Source organism: Ochotona curzoniae, unplaced genomic scaffold (assembly GCF_017591425.1).
Source record: "Ochotona curzoniae isolate NIBS_2020 unplaced genomic scaffold, NIBS_Ocur_1.0 scaffold_4505, whole genome shotgun sequence".
NCBI classification, from domain to species: Eukaryota; Metazoa; Chordata; class Mammalia; order Lagomorpha; family Ochotonidae; genus Ochotona; species Ochotona curzoniae.
This window is the reverse complement of record NW_024467118.1, coordinates 23,693,693-23,709,119: the sequence shown is the minus strand read 5'-3', so window position 1 is coordinate 23,709,119 and position 15,427 is coordinate 23,693,693. Positions and strand designations below refer to the sequence as shown.

Sequence of the window (15,427 nt, the reverse complement as noted above, 5' to 3'; positions counted from 1 at the left end):
TCCTCTCCACCACCCCCTCTTCTCTCCTCTGCGCTGGAGGTTGACTTCCGCACTTTTAAATTATTGACTTACAGATGAAACCAGGGGGAGCCAGAGAGCTAGCTATTTAGGATTTTATTTAAGTGGAAGTTTCATTTATAGTCAGTCCATCTTGGTTAACCTGCCTAGAAGAGGAAATGGGACTTGAAAATCATAGACTTGTGCAAATTAAATGTTATGCATTTGGTCCACAAATGTACTTGGTTTGAGATTCTAAGGAAATTTTGCTGTCTTTGAGGAAAAAGAAATTTAAAGGGCTCCTCTAGTGACCTGAACATTAGACTATAGGTTAAAAAGCCTGAGCTAACTGGCGGGTCCTGGGTCCCCTGGCCAGTAGCCTGGGCCAGTTCCTTTGCCCTGCTTTTTTATGGTGGGTGCTGTGTCAGTTAGCCCTGGAGGCATGGGGTCCAGTGGGGCCCGGGATGCCTGGCCTGGGCCCTTGGGCCCGCCTGTGAAAATTTGTCCTCCTCAGTAGAAAAGACAGAGCCATGGATGGCAGGCCCAGATACACATGGGGATATGACAGTCCATTGGAGTGTGCTACATCCAGAAGACATCTGAATATAACAGAGGAAGGAGAACAGAACAAATTGGGCAACCACCCCTGCCAAACCGTGACAGCAAAAATCTGGGCGAATGCAGACTCTAAGGCCAACTATGTCAACCAATGGACATTGGAAAAGCTCCTTCACCCTCTGAGCAGTGAGATCGGCAGCATCAGAACTGTTTAAGCCATTCGGGCAGAATCCTTGGGGCGTATGTCACATCAGGACCATGGGTTGATAGCGGGAGGCCATTTCCCATCCCCAGGTACAGGGGTGGTTGGGAGGCTGGGTCTGGCTTCTCCTCTTATCTTCCCCTTCCCCCCAGATACAGGAAAAAGAAATAGAGAATTTGGAAACAATGATTATACCCACTTTTCCCTAACCCTCAATCCTTCCCACCCTGATCAAGATGTAAACATCATCAAAAATGATAAAAAAAAATTTTTTTTTAACCTGAGCCAAACAATTTCTTAATGATCAATCACCTGTTCACCAACTTCAGAGAATTACACCTTGTATCTCATCTATTTTATTCATCCTTGCACCTTCGCCTCCAAAGAATGGTGTAAGGAAGATAGTCTTTAATGGGAATTGGAGGCAGGTGTTTACACAATAGTTAAGATACTACTTGTGATACCTCCTTTTCCACACTGAAGTACCTAGACTCTCCTGGTGATTCTTGCTGAGCAACACCATTGCCTCATCCCCTCGGTGGTCACAGGGGCCTACTGGTCTGAAACCCCTGAGACTTAACAGAAATCACTTTGGAGGAGCAGGAAAAGTTTAACTTTTAGGAATGGGGTGGGGTTGTAGAACTGGGTGTCTTGAACAGGAAGGGTTTGAGCAGGGCAGAGGTGTGGTCTAGGTGTGTTTTCAGGTTAGGAAACAGGGATGGTTCGGAGGACCTCGTCCTGATGTAACCTTGAGTGCTATCCCCTTTGGAACACAAAGGATGTCTGAGTTGGCTAGTGAGTTAACTGACCAGCTAGTCAGTTCAAGTTAGTGTTTAGTGCAACGGTTCAATGGCTAATCCTCGCCTTACACATGCCAGAATCCTATATGGGTGCCGGTTCATATCCTGCTGCTCCACTTCCCACCCAGCTCCCTGCTTAGGGCCTGGGAAAGCAGTAGATAATGACCTAAGGCCTTGGGACCCTGCAGGCATGTGGGGGAGCCAAAGAAGCTCCCGAGTCCTGGATTCAGATTGGTTCATCTCTGGCCTTTTTGACCATTTGGGGAGCAAATCAGTGGATACAAGATCTTTCTGCTTCACCTTCTCTCCATAAATCTGATCTGCCTTTCCAATAACAGTAAATAAATTGTAAAAAGAAATTCAAGTTAGCTAATAAGTTATCTTCCCTCTTCTCTAATTCTCTCTCTCTCTCTCTTTTTTAATTCTCTCTCTCTTTTTTAAAGTTTGGAAAGGCAAATTTACAGAGAGAAGTAGAGGGAGTGAGTGATTCATCTTCCATCCACTGGTTTACTCCCCAAATGGCCACAATTGTCAGAACTAAGCCAACCCAAAGCCAGGAGCATGAAGTTTCCTCCTGGTTTCCCACATGGGTACAGGGGCCCAAGGACTTGAGCCATTCTCTACTGCTTTTTCAGGCCACAATCAGGGAGCTGGATGGGAAGTGGAGTATTTGGGACACGAACAGGTACCTGTATAAGATGCCAGTCGCACAAGCAGAAGATTAGCTTATCACACCACCATGCCAGTTCCTCTAATTCTTTTACAAATATAGTCATGTTCAGCATAATTATATCTTGGTCAGCAACTGACAACATATAACAATAATGGCCCAATAAGATAGAAAATCCTGACATCTATTAATGTAGCTATCATAAAGTCATAGTACTATGTGTTATTCACATGCTTGTAGTGATGCTAATGTAAATAAGCTTGTGTTGCCCATCATGTCAACATACTTGTTAATGTTAATAAATGATGCTTCTGTTTTATAAATTCACTATATCATACTTTTATCATTTAAAATTTTTCTATTTTCATTTTATTTGAAATACAGAGAAAAAGAAAGCAGATCCTCCATCTGCTGGGTCTCTCTCAAATGCCTGCAACTGCTGGTGCTGGTCCAATCTGAAGATACAAGCCTCCTGGGAATCAAATCAAGTGTTGCAAGTGGGTAGCAGAGGCCCAATTACTTGAGCCATCAGCTGCTGCCTCCCATTAGCAGAGTGTGTATCAGTAGGAAGCTGGATGAAAAGTGGAATCACAGGAACTTGCCGGTCAGCACTTCAATAGGGAATGAGGGCAGCCCGAGGAAGGACTTCACACTGAACCAAAAGCACACTCCTGTGTTATCCTTTTAAGGTATGCTCCTTCTGCTCATAAGAAAACCATTCGCTGTGAAACATTATGTCATGTTATAACAGCTTCCTCAGATATTTCATGTGCCTTTGGGATGCATCCAGAGGCCACACTGTGTGACTGACCTGCACCGTTTAGGCTCACATAAATCTGCTCAGTGATGAAGATGCCTAAGGGTGCATTTCTTACAGCGTGCCCCCATGTGTAGGAGACACACTCCTCCTAAGTAAGTATTCTCTATTCCAGCAGAGTCTGTTGTGTTAATCATGTGGAGCGTGAAGAGATAAGATGGTGATGAAAGGGCTCTTCCTCGCAATTTCTTTTCCTCTTCCCAATGGAGAATGCTGTGACTGATGGCTAGGGGTTTAGGTCTCTTGTCATATGGACCTCTAATGATATAGCAGCCGGTGCCCCCAGAATGTGTGATCCTAGCAACAAGGAAGCTAGTCTTTCTGACCTGGTCATGGTCAGAAAGAGACTTGCTATATTCACTAGCTAACCTTGATATTGTGTGAAAAAAGCAGACAGAGTGGGCAAAACACTCATCATCAAAGGCTCTCTTAGAATTTGGCCACCACAGATGAAATCCCTCAATTTATTTGATCACAGATCCCTTTTTGTGCCAATTTCCTGTAACTGTTCAATGGAACACGTTTTGGGAAATGCCATTATAGATAATAGAAATCTATTTGGGTTTCCACAAAGTTATGGCATGGATCTACGTGCTTTGAAAGGTTACCGGCAAAAACAGGTTGGCTGATTGAAAGAAGAGGAGAGGGCCCAGTGCAATAGCTTAGTGGTTGAAGTTCTCGCCTTCAATGCCTGGGATCCCATATGGGCGCTGGTTCCAATCCTGGCAGCCCTGCTTCCCATCCAGCTCCCTGCTTGTGGCCTGGGAAAGCAGTCAGGGACAGCCCAAAGCCTTGGGCTCCTGCACCTGCATGGGAGACCTGGAAGAGGCTCTTGGCTCCTGGCTCCGGATTGGTGCAGCTCCGGCCATTGCAGCCACTTGGGGAGTGAACCATTGGATGGAAGATCTTCCTCTCTGTCTCTCCTCCTCTCCATATATCCGCCTTTCAATAAAAAATAGATAAATAAAATAAAAAATAAATAAAGATTAAAAAAAAAGAAAGAAGAGGAAAGAAAGTTAGACTCTGGTTAGGAAGCTTTGCGACGTTGAAGGACTTGCGGTGTTGTAGATGAGAGTAGGCAGTGGAGGATGGCAGTTGGGGATAAAAAGGAACTAACGTGTGACATGTTGTGAGGTCACAGGCAGCAGAACAGTGTGACTGGCAGAGAAGGTCTCTTGGACCCAGAATTCTAGCTTATGTGATTAGATCCATGATTCCATTAATCAACACTGGAAATTAAAGAATTAGGTGCAGACTGAGTAGAAAAATCACTTCTTGACATTTTGTGTCAGCAAAGGTTCTATTTAGATTAATATAACCATTAATATAACCATTACGTGTGCTTTTGAATACAAGTACAAAACCCCTATTCAAACTGGCTTAAACATTCAGAACAATATTTGCTCAGGATTTGAAACCTAGAGGTGGGGTGGGCTTTAGCGTTTCCGGTTCAGTTTTCTAGTGCTTCTCTTGGTTCTCTTTTCTTCCTCTTATCAGCTTTTTCTGTAGATTACTTTTTTTTTAAGATTTTTTTTTTAAATTGGAAATTTAGACATACAGACAGGAGGAGAGACAAAGAGGAAGATCTTCCATCCATTAGTTCCCTAAAGTGGCTGCATCCAATCCAAAGCCAGGAGCCTGGAGCTTCTTCTGGGTCTCCCACACGGGTGCAGGGTCCCAAGGCTTTGGGCTATCCTTGATTGCTTTCCCAGGCCACAAGCAGGGAGCTGGATGGGAAGCAGGGCTGCGGGGATTAGAACCCATTTGGATCCCAGTACGTTCAAGGCGAGGACTTTAGCCGCTAGACTACTGTACCAGACCCCTGTAGATTACTTTTAAGAACATTAAACTAAGGACCAGCATTGTGGTACAGTGGGTTAAGCTACCACCTGTCACCTTGGCATAGTAGTACAGGATCTGTTCCCTGCTACTGGGAAATAGAAAGCCATCAATGTGGGGTACTCAGTTGTAGTTCCAGGTTCCCGGCTGCAACCTGGCAGAACCCTGGCCATTGCAGCTGCCTGTGGAATGAACCAGATGATGGAAGATCTCTCTTTTTGTCTCCCTCTTTGTACCTTCCAAATAAATAAATAAGTCTCTTTAAAAATTGAAAAATATTGCTGCATCGTTCTGGCCTCATACCTGCTTGTGACTATCCTAGGAGATAGGAGAGAAGAAATCTATATCTTTTCCCTCAACTGTCAAAGCCTTGATCTGGTCTCAATATTGGCAGTCAATGATTCCATGAGGCCACAAAGAATGCTGTGTGCTCGCTGAAGCCAGTCTCTAACAAGGATTCAAATACACCAAGGGTGTCTAGCTCCTATACTCAGGGTGTAATACAAATGGCAAGCCCAGCAGGCTGTTGGAAATGTGATTCCAGAGCATACAAAGATACAGACTTGTGAGTCATTTTCATGGTTTAAGATTTAGGAGTATTTGGGACTATTTAACATGACAGTGACTTGTAAGACAAACAGAACACTGAAGAACAATGCTAGTTAAGAGCCCATATAAGTGATGGAAGCTAGCCCAGGAGAGTGAGGCGGGGCCAGAGGGGCCCTGTTTGTGAAGCCAGGAGAGTAGCAGCTTTTCCGAAATGATGCATGAGTCCTTCAAATGATTTTTTTTTTCCAATTTGTTTTTCTTACCTTAGTGTAGCTCTTCAAGTACAAATGCCCTGCCTTCTAATTTTGTTCTCCCTCTCTCTTATTGCTCATCAGTTTCATTTTTTTAAAGGAAAAATTTCAAAGGCAGAGTGACAAAGAAGAGACAGACCTAGAAATTTCATCTGCCAGTTCATTCTTCAAGTGCCTGCAACAGCAGGGGCTGGGTTCTGGTGATGACAGGAGCCTCAGGCCCAGCGTGATACCCTAGGGGCTAAATCCTCACCTTGCATGCACCAGAATCCCATATGGGCGCCAGTTCATGTCCCAGCTGCTCTACTCCCCATCCAGCTCCCTGCTTATGGCCTGGGAAAGCAGTTGAGGACAGCCCAAAGCCTTGGGACCCTGCACCTGTGTGCGAGACCCAGAGGAAGCTCCTGACTCCTGGCTTTGGATTGGTTCAGTTCCAGCTGTTGTGGCTACTTGTGGAGTGAACCAGTGGTTGAAAGATTTTCCTCTGTCTCTCCTTCTCTCTGTACATCTACTTTTCCAATAAAAACAGATCTTTAAAAAAAATAGGACATCAGCCTGGAACAGCATCTACATCTTCCATTTGGGTGGCAGGCACCCAAGCACTTGTGCCATCTTTGCTGAATTCCCAGCTTCATAGTAGGAAGCTGGACTGTGTTACCAGGTTCCTTCCTCAGCTTAGTATAGAAATAAAAAGCCGCAAATTGGTTGCAGTGAAGTTTTATTTGTGAAGTAGCCAGGGGAATGTGGAAAGAAGAGGGAAAAGGAAACCACCTCCCAGGAGAGGGCTGAAAAATGGGGTTTCTCTCGAGAGACAGTGAGGTTTTCAGAAGGGTCTTGGAGTTTTGAGGGTTCCCTGACTTCTGCTTGTCTGGGTGGGAACCTACAGTGAAGACATTCCCCATTGGTGTTCTCTCAACCAGTTAGGAAATGGTTAGGCAGTTCTTGTGCCACCCACTTCAAGGTGTGCCAAGATTTTAGTGGCCTTGGACAGCCTCTGATTGGAGGCAGAACAGCTGGGATGGGAGCCTGTGCTCTGACATGGGATGTGGCAGTCCCAGAGAGCTGCTGAACTCACTTTGCCACAACTCCCACCCTTGAGGTTCCTTGGCAAATGGCCTATGTTCAGTAGTTATCTATTGGCTGATAAGGATGGGAAATTAATCTAAGAAAATACATGATATGAATGTATACAAGGAAACATGTGACTGAAAGAAATAACTCTGTATGTTAAAGTATTGGTGCCATATTTAACACACCTTTAAAAGATTTTATTTATTCATCTGAAAGTTAGATTGACACACAGAGACACAGACACAGCTCTTTCAGCTGCTAGGCCACTCTTTAAATGATTGCAATAGCCCGCTCTGAGTCTGGCTAAAAGCAGGAATTCAGAACTTCATCCAAATCTTCTCACCTCAACAGCAGGGTCCCAAGTTCTTGGCCCGCTATCTGCTGCCTTTCCAGGCACACTAGTGTGAAGTCAGACAGAAGCAGAGCAGCTTGGACTCGAACCTGCACTATGACATGGGATGCCAACATCACAGTGGCTGCCTAACTACTATGCCATAATGCCCTCTTGTATTTGATAAGATCCCCCTCTAACATTCCTGCATTTCCTTCCACCTTTCCGAGGGCAAAACCTACCAAGTTTGGAAGAGCCTGCAAAAAGCCAGTCTGGCTCTTGGCTGCTTCCCCACTTCTCACAACACCCCAAGACCATAACATTATAAAGGCCCAGCTGCTGAGGAAAAAACTAGACTCTGCCATGTGCTGCCTCTTCCTGCACATTGGTAGCTGGTCACCTCTTTGAATCTATTTTTCTTAAAATAAGTTCAATTTGGTTGTGAGTCCTCTCCCCATCTCTTCTTTGTTGTATGGTACTTTCCCAACAGCCAGGACAGGAGCTGGGCCGATAAAAGCCAGGAACCAAGAGCTTCTTTCAGGTCTCCACTGAAGGTGCAGGGGTTCAAGAACTTAAACCATCTACTGTTGCTTCCTCAGGTCATAAGTGGGGAGCTAGATGGAAAATGGAACAGCTGGGACATAAACCAACACCCATGTGGGATGCTGGCACCACAGGTTGAAGCTTAGCCTACTATACTTGTTAGCGCCAGCCCCAGCATAGGATTTGTAAACTGAAAATTATTTGTAGGCTAATAAAACCATCAGAAGCATCTCCTTAGAAATGCCATTTGAAGTACATTTACCAGTAGCGATTAAGATGTAAAGTCCTGGCTCCTGGCTTTGGCTTGGCCCAGTCCTGGCCATCTTGGCCATCTGGAGAGCGAACCAGAAGATGGTAGATCTCGCCCTCTCTGTAACTTTTTCAATCAATGTTTCCTTTAAAAACTAATGCTGTGATTCATATAAATTTTATATAACCTAAATAAAAAGTTGTTATTTACTACTAATTCTTCATCTGAGGTCATAATTTTTGGTGATTCATGCCTACTTTTTCAACTTTCAGAAATTATTTCTGTATCACATCCACTCGCCATCCTGCATAGATCATTAAACATTGGCCTAGAGGACAGTGATTGAAAGCAGCTGACTCCGAAGTCAGAAAGCTTGGGGGACTTGATATTTCCCAGTTTCCTCATCTGCAAAAAGGTAATGATAACATTATCTATATTACTGTTAGGGAAATCACATACTATACCTCCTGCACAGTATAGGCTTGGCACACCAAAAAAACTCAACTATTGCAGGCTAATGACTGTTATATTTCACTTTAGTCAGTCCCTGATGATCTTTTCTGCCTGCAAGTAAGTGCTGGACAGTCATTCATAATTTAATGGCAGTTGTTGCTTAATGTGATTTACGGCATTTGGGTGGAGAACTACTTGTCAAAGCCAAGAACTGTGTGTTCCCTTGCTATGACATGTTGACTCAATCACTTAATAACCAGAATGCCTGTCTCTAGCCTTATATTACTCAGTGGTTCTATGATTTAATTATTAAAAATGATATCTGGTCTTAAATTACGTTTGTAAGTAGGGTCAGTCTTCCAGTAGGAAAAGCAGGTCCCCACCCAGACAGAACATTCATTCTATCCAAATATTTATGTCCTAGATTTTTGCCACAAGCTCAAAAAAAATCTTGTCTCTTATAATCTTGGGATTTTTAAAAAATTTTATGCTGCACTTTCAAAATATTGCCAAATACCCTCTCTGTCATCCTTATCTTCTGGATCCAGCTGATGCTATGCTCCCTAAACTTTGCCCTGGCTCTAGTTAACGTACCCGCAAAGGCTGAAGAGTCTTCCACGGGAGGCTTCTGTTTCCTGCTTCTTCCCATTTTAGTTCTTGTTGTTTACTTCAAAAGATTCCACAAGGCTCCTTATCCAGGAACACATCCCTTATATTTTCTTATTATCTTTATGTATGAACCATGATGCCCTTAGCTTGGAGCTGGGGAGACTTAGCATTATAACATCATTTATTGAACTCTGACCATACCCTCTCTCTGTTTTTTTGGCGAGGGGGATAACTTTTACCAAGTGACATTAAAGAATTACACCACATGGCTTCAACTGTCATCACAACCAACGTGAGGAAAATGAGCAGTGGCAACTCCCATCTTACTAATGGAAATCGACACGGGGCACTACCAGGATCTCTGTGGAAATTTAAATACTGAGAATTTACGGTGAATTTAATGCTCTATATAATGAGTGAGTCACCTTGGCCAATAATGTGACATTACTCAGAGTGCCCTCCTGGGACACGAAGAAAGGGCCCACCCCACATGGAGGCACAAACATACCGAACCAACACCCTGTGGCCATCTGAGACCACAGGGACCCCAGTTAAGGGAATGTGAAACGTGAATAAGCAACAGTGACCCAAGCCATAGGAAGAACAGTAAAAAACAAAACAGACAGGGAAGGAGGAAACATAGTCAAGGGATTAAGGGCACTAAGACATATCAGGATGTCTTTAAGGGAGAACGTATTGCAGGTTTGGAGGACAGAAAGAAGCAGCCAGAAGACACCAGGATACAAGGTCGAGGGACCCTCTGGCATCAGGTCAGCAGACGTCCCAGTGCCTGCCATGGGAGCACACAGGAGCAATGACAGCTCTGGAGGCTCTCCAGGCAACAGGGAGCAGACGGGCCTCTGCCACACTGGGCACTTATAGGGCAAGATCTTACCGCACATAGCTTACAGAAAGGGAGGGGGAGGTAAGACGTGTCTCATGGCATCTGACCCAGAGTCCTGCCATGGGCAAAAGCCCTGGGCCTGGGGAAGGAAAACCAGCATCCTACTCTGCCCTCCATTCAGGCTCTGCTCATCAAACCCCGCCCACTCTCAGCAGAGGTCCAAAGACATGCAAAGGTCCAGGGAGCAGGCACAGCTCTCTCTCTCAAGGCTCCTGCCTCTCAGAGTCAGTGTGGAGAACGTTTCAAGCCCATTTACTTCCACAGCAGAAAAGACACAGACAGGAGGTGGAGAGCCAAGCTGTAGGTTGCCTTCAGTCTCGCTAGGTCTTTACAGCCGTGTCCCTGGATTTGTTGGCTACTCCCCACCTTTTCAACCCCTGCACACTTCCTTGGGGCAGGTTACCAGTGACTGACACCACATACACACCTGGCTTTGAGTTACGACTCGCTGTCACTGGGAGCCCCAGTGGTGCTCTAGACTCATCACGCAATGATTCCATTAAAGGAGCCAGTGCAGTCACACAGCATCTCCTGGTTGCTCTTCACCTACAGGTGCAATTGTCACAGCCATCCTACTCACACTGCTCGACAGTCTTGAACACGAACACAGCAAGCAAGCCCGTAGGTGACTCAGTTCTCTGGCAGTTTCCAGGGCCACCTTCTTGGATGGGAAGACCAACAACAACAGTCAGGGACATGGCCACTGCTCAATGGCCGCTGGAAGTAAACCTCTGAGCATACTTTTTTTTTTTAAGATTTATTTTTTTATTGGAAAGTCAGATACACAGAGAGAAGAGACAGAGAGAGAGGAAGATCTTCCATCCATTGATTCACTCCCCAAAGCGGCCACAAAAGCCAGAGCTGTGCCAATCTGAAGCCAGGAGCCAAGAACGTCCTCCAGGTCTCCCATTCAGCCACAGGGTCCCAAGGCTTTGGGCCATCCTCAACTTCTTTCCCAGGTTACAAGCAGGGAGCTGGATGGGAAGCAGGGCTGCCGGGATTAGAACCGGCGCCCATATGGGATTGTGGCACATTCAAGGCAAGGATTTTAGCCACTAGGCTACAGTGGTGGGCCCTCTGAGCATACTCTTAGCCACCCATACCCTAATACCACAGCAACTGAAAAATTAGGTAAATGTCTTCATTTCAGATAAACTACTGTGTGCTGCAAATGTCTGTAAGTGGAACTGGGCAGCCAGTTTTGACTCCAGTAGTAAGTAGTAGGGTCCTGGATTTGAAATTAGAGGCTTGCTATTTTACCTCCATTTTCCCCCTAAATTAGGCCTTATTACATTCTTTTGCCATTCTTTGCTTTCATGCTTTCTCTCTCTCTCTCTTTTTTCAAGAACAGTCTGTTGATGAGGCCTGAGAGACTGAATGCGGGAAGAGTGGTGGATTTCATCATTCTGAGAAGTTGTTGGTTTTGTTGCTCCAGCATAGAGAAAATTTTTCCAAAGTTCACTGGTTGACAAAGTCCAAGTTAGTGCATACACAGACCCAGGAACATGCTGCCAGCTTGGCCAAAATTGTCCAACCTGTTCTGCTTTCCATCTGACAAAACAAGCGACATCCCCTGCTGGCCCAGATGAACTGGCTGTCGTGTCCCCTGTCAGTGTCTGGGCGTACTGTGCACTGCACGGGCATCGGCAACTGAGGAGGTCCAGTCTTGACACATGCACTTCAGAGAGGGACCATAAATCCCGCGATTCTTCCTGTGGTCGGGGTCTGAGTCTAGTGGTCTAGTTGGAGAGTCTCCCAAAAACCTTGCTTGGGGTGACCTCAGACCTGACTTTTGTGTACAGCAGCTAGTGCAGGGTCAGATTCATTCTGCCACCTACACCAGCCAACACACATACCCGTGGATGTGAGCTGCCTGGTCAGCTCTGCCTCAGCACTATATTTCACAGAAACTGACAGATACTGCAGCCCACCCCAGCCAGCCCACAAAAACCCGGTCTTTACACAAATATCAGTGGGTGCTGAAGCCTAGTCAGGGTGACCCCCAATAATTCCAAGCAGGCCTGCCCCAGCCCAGGTTTTTGTATGTGCCGGCTTCTGCTTTGGCCTAGTCCAGCTTAAGCCACATCCTATCCAGCCCTTGTGCATACCCATGGGTGCTGTGGCCTAGCTCTGCCCCACCAGCCCCCAGGTCTGGCTCTCACATATGCCAACAGTTACCACAGTCTTGTCCAGCCTGGCCTGCCCTACCCCCCTCTCATCAGCTCTGATTCTCATGTTCCCCAGTGGCAGGTACAGCCTAGCAAGGGAGGGCCCACAGTTCTCCTGCCAGGTTATGGTCCCAGCCCAGATTTTGTACCTAGTAGGGAGTGTACTGCAGTCTAGAATGACATGACTCACACCCAGCCCCAGCACTTGCCAGCTAATGCTGCAGCCCAGCCTGGCTGGCCCACATCCACTGTAGCTCTTGTGAACATTAGCAGGTACGGCAGCCTAACCTAGCCTGCCCACCCCCAGCCCCAAGTCAGCACTCATGCTCACCCATGGAAGCAGCGGCCCAGCAGGTGGGCCCTAGAGGCTCCTTTACTAGGTCTGCTCCCAGCAATGGATACTGTATGTGCAGGCAGGTGCTACTGCCCACACTGACATGGCCAGGCCCCAGTCCTGGCCCTCTCCAGTGGGTACTGGCCCATGCCCATTCAGGCTCTCCCCAATGAATGCTACAGGCTAGCCTAGCCTGGCCTACCCCCAGTCCTGGTTCTCATGTGACCCACAGGTGCCGTGACCTAACCCAGCCTGTCCTATGCCCATTCTGGCTTTTGTGTCTGGGGCCTAGCCCAATCTGGCCCACCTCCAGACCCAGCCCACACACATGATGATGAATGTTACAACCTTGCTTATCCTAGCTTGCCCACGATCCCAGGTCTCACACTTACCAACAAGAGCAGCAGCCCAGCAGGGGTGTCCCCAGAGCTCCCCTACCAAGAGCCAGGAGCTTCTTCCAGGTCTCTTACATGGATGCAGAGAAAAACATACACACTTGATTAATTTTACACTTATAGGATCTCGACAAGATAACGAAGTATAACGAAATGATGAAATACAAGGCATTTAAAATTAAAAGAAAAAGATTATTTAGGGGATGACACCATAGTACGTAGGCTAATCCTGTGGTGCCAGGAGTCCATATGGGCACTGGTTTGTATCCTGGCTGCTCCATTTTCAACCCGGCTCCCTGCTTACACCTAGAAAAGCAGCAGAGGATGGCTTATGTCCTTGGGTCCCGCACCATGTTGGAGGCATGAAAGAAGCAGTTGGCTGTGGATTGGCCCAGATCCAGCTGTTACAACCATTTGGGGAGTCAATGCAGATGAAAAATAAATAAATAAATCTTTTTTTAAAAAGTTGAAATGGATAGCGAAGGAGAGATACAGATCCTCTATCCATTGATTCACTCCCTAAAAGGCTGTGACAGTGGGAGTGGAACAAGCCAAAGCCAGAAGTCAGGAACTCTATCTGGGTCTTCTACATGGGTGGCAGAGGCCCAACTACTTGGGCCAGCATCTGCTGGCTCCCCAGGTGCAGTAGCAGGAAGTGGGGCAGCCTGGACTTGAAGTGAAGCTCTGTTGTTTGAAGTCAAGCATCCCAGGTGGCTTAACCTGAGCCACAGTGTTCACCCTCATGACTGATTTCTGGCTGTCACCAAAGTCAGGGACCCTCTAGTACCACTGGGCATCTCCTGCTACCAATGGGGTTGCTGGACTAAAGTAATAAACCTTAGTGGTGTCACAAAGAGATACAGGGAGGAATGCGAAACCAGTCAAGGATAAGTTATTTCACAAGTTTACTGAAGTTAATTACAGCCCCAGCTACCATAAAGGCCATGTTCCCACCTTAGTATGGGAAAGTCATCCCACTCAAAAAAAGTTTTCTATCTTGCTACACATAGGAAAAGAGAGGCCATTTCATCTTGTCTTGGATGAACTTTTGTCCAAACATTTTGAGTTAAGGGTGAAAGTAGTATTGACTTCTCATTAATAATATTCTTGGATATGTTACTGATAGGAAAGCTTCAAAAGTGATATATGGTCAGGATTTGATCAAAGAGAATGTATCACTGAGAATAACATAAGAATTCCTGTAGGAGTTTAATCTTATGCAATCTTTGAAGTTGATAAACTCTATGGTGAGTTTTCTTTTTATGCCTGGTGCTGGGCCAGGTGTCAGCATGGAAAGCAGTTGAGAAGGAAAGAGGACAAACTAGAACCCCTGGGAACAAGCTGGAACCTGTCTTTGTCCCTTCCCACCTCTAAGTTCAGTGATGCCCATAACCTGCCAGGAGAAGCTAGTAACCTCCATTATGAAGGTAAACGTACACTAGCTCAGGAGTCAGAGAGAGAAGCTCAAAAAGATCATGCGGACAGAGTTGGTGTAGACCAGGCTGCTGCTTCATGGCTCCACAGTGGGCTAGCAAGTTAGTGACAACATGTGACAGCTGAAACAGTGCTGGGTGGCCCATACTGATCTTCCTAAAAAGAATATGGCAATAGGTGATTTAAAGAAGAGAAGGAAATTTTGGGGAATCAAAGTTTCTGCTTAACCAAGTTGTCATAGTACAAATGCACCAAAAGGGGTGGGTGTTGTGGCCCAATACATTGGCCACTACTTAGGGTCTTGCTTTATTTTATATGAAAGGTGGGAGGGGGCAGAGTGAGAGGAGGGGAGGGAGAGAAGGAGAAAGGAAATAAAATATGAGAATCTTCCATCTACTGGTGTACTTCCCAAATGCTCACAATGGTTAAGGCAGGGTTAGGTCAAAGCCAAAAACATGAACTCTGTCCAAGTTTACAAGTGGGTGACAGGAACCCCATCATTTGTGCCATCACTATTATTTCCTAGAGTCTACATGAACAGGAAACTAGGCTCAGGAGGCACAGCTGAAATTCAGTATAAGGCATTTTGATATGGGACACAGGTGTCTCAGTAAGAATTGCAAGTAATAGTCCAGGGCCCAGCTCAATGGCTTAATCCACACCTTGAAAGTGTCAGGATCCAATAGAGGTGCCAGTTCGTGTCTCCAGCTGCTCCACTTCCCATCCAGGTCCCTGCTTATGGCCTGAAAAAACATGAGAGGATGGCCCAAAGCCTTGAGACCTTGCACCTGCGTGGGAGACCCAGAAGAAACCCCAGGTTCTTGACTTTGGATTGGCTCAGCTCTGGCCATTACGACCATTTGGTGAGTGAACCAATGAATTCAAGATCTTTCTGTCTTGCCTTCTCTCCATGAATCTGATCTGCCTTTCTGATAAAAAATAAATCTTAAAAAAAATAATAAGCCAGGGGCTTGACATGGTAGCCTAGTGGCTAAAGTTCTTGTCTTGCACATGCCAGGATCCCATATGGGTGTAGGTTTATATCCTAGCTGCTCCACTTACCATCCAGCTCCCTGCTTGTGGCCTGGGAAAGCAGTAGAGAATGGCCCAAAGCCTTGGGACCCTGCACCCCATGTGGGAGACCTGGAAGAAGCTCCTGGTCGTAACTTTGGATCAGTTCAGCTCCAACCATTGTGGTCAACAGGGGAGTGAATAAGCACATGGAAGATTTTTCTTTTCTCCTTCTCTCTGT

The 15,427-nt window shown here is 46.0% G+C and overlaps 1 pseudogene; it reads right to left on the bottom strand.

The window, feature by feature from the left end:
- Positions 1–10,164: 10,164 nt before the first annotated feature.
- LOC121146772 lies at positions 10,165–11,110 on the bottom strand (annotated as a pseudogene).
- Positions 11,111–15,427: the final 4,317 nt, after the last annotated feature.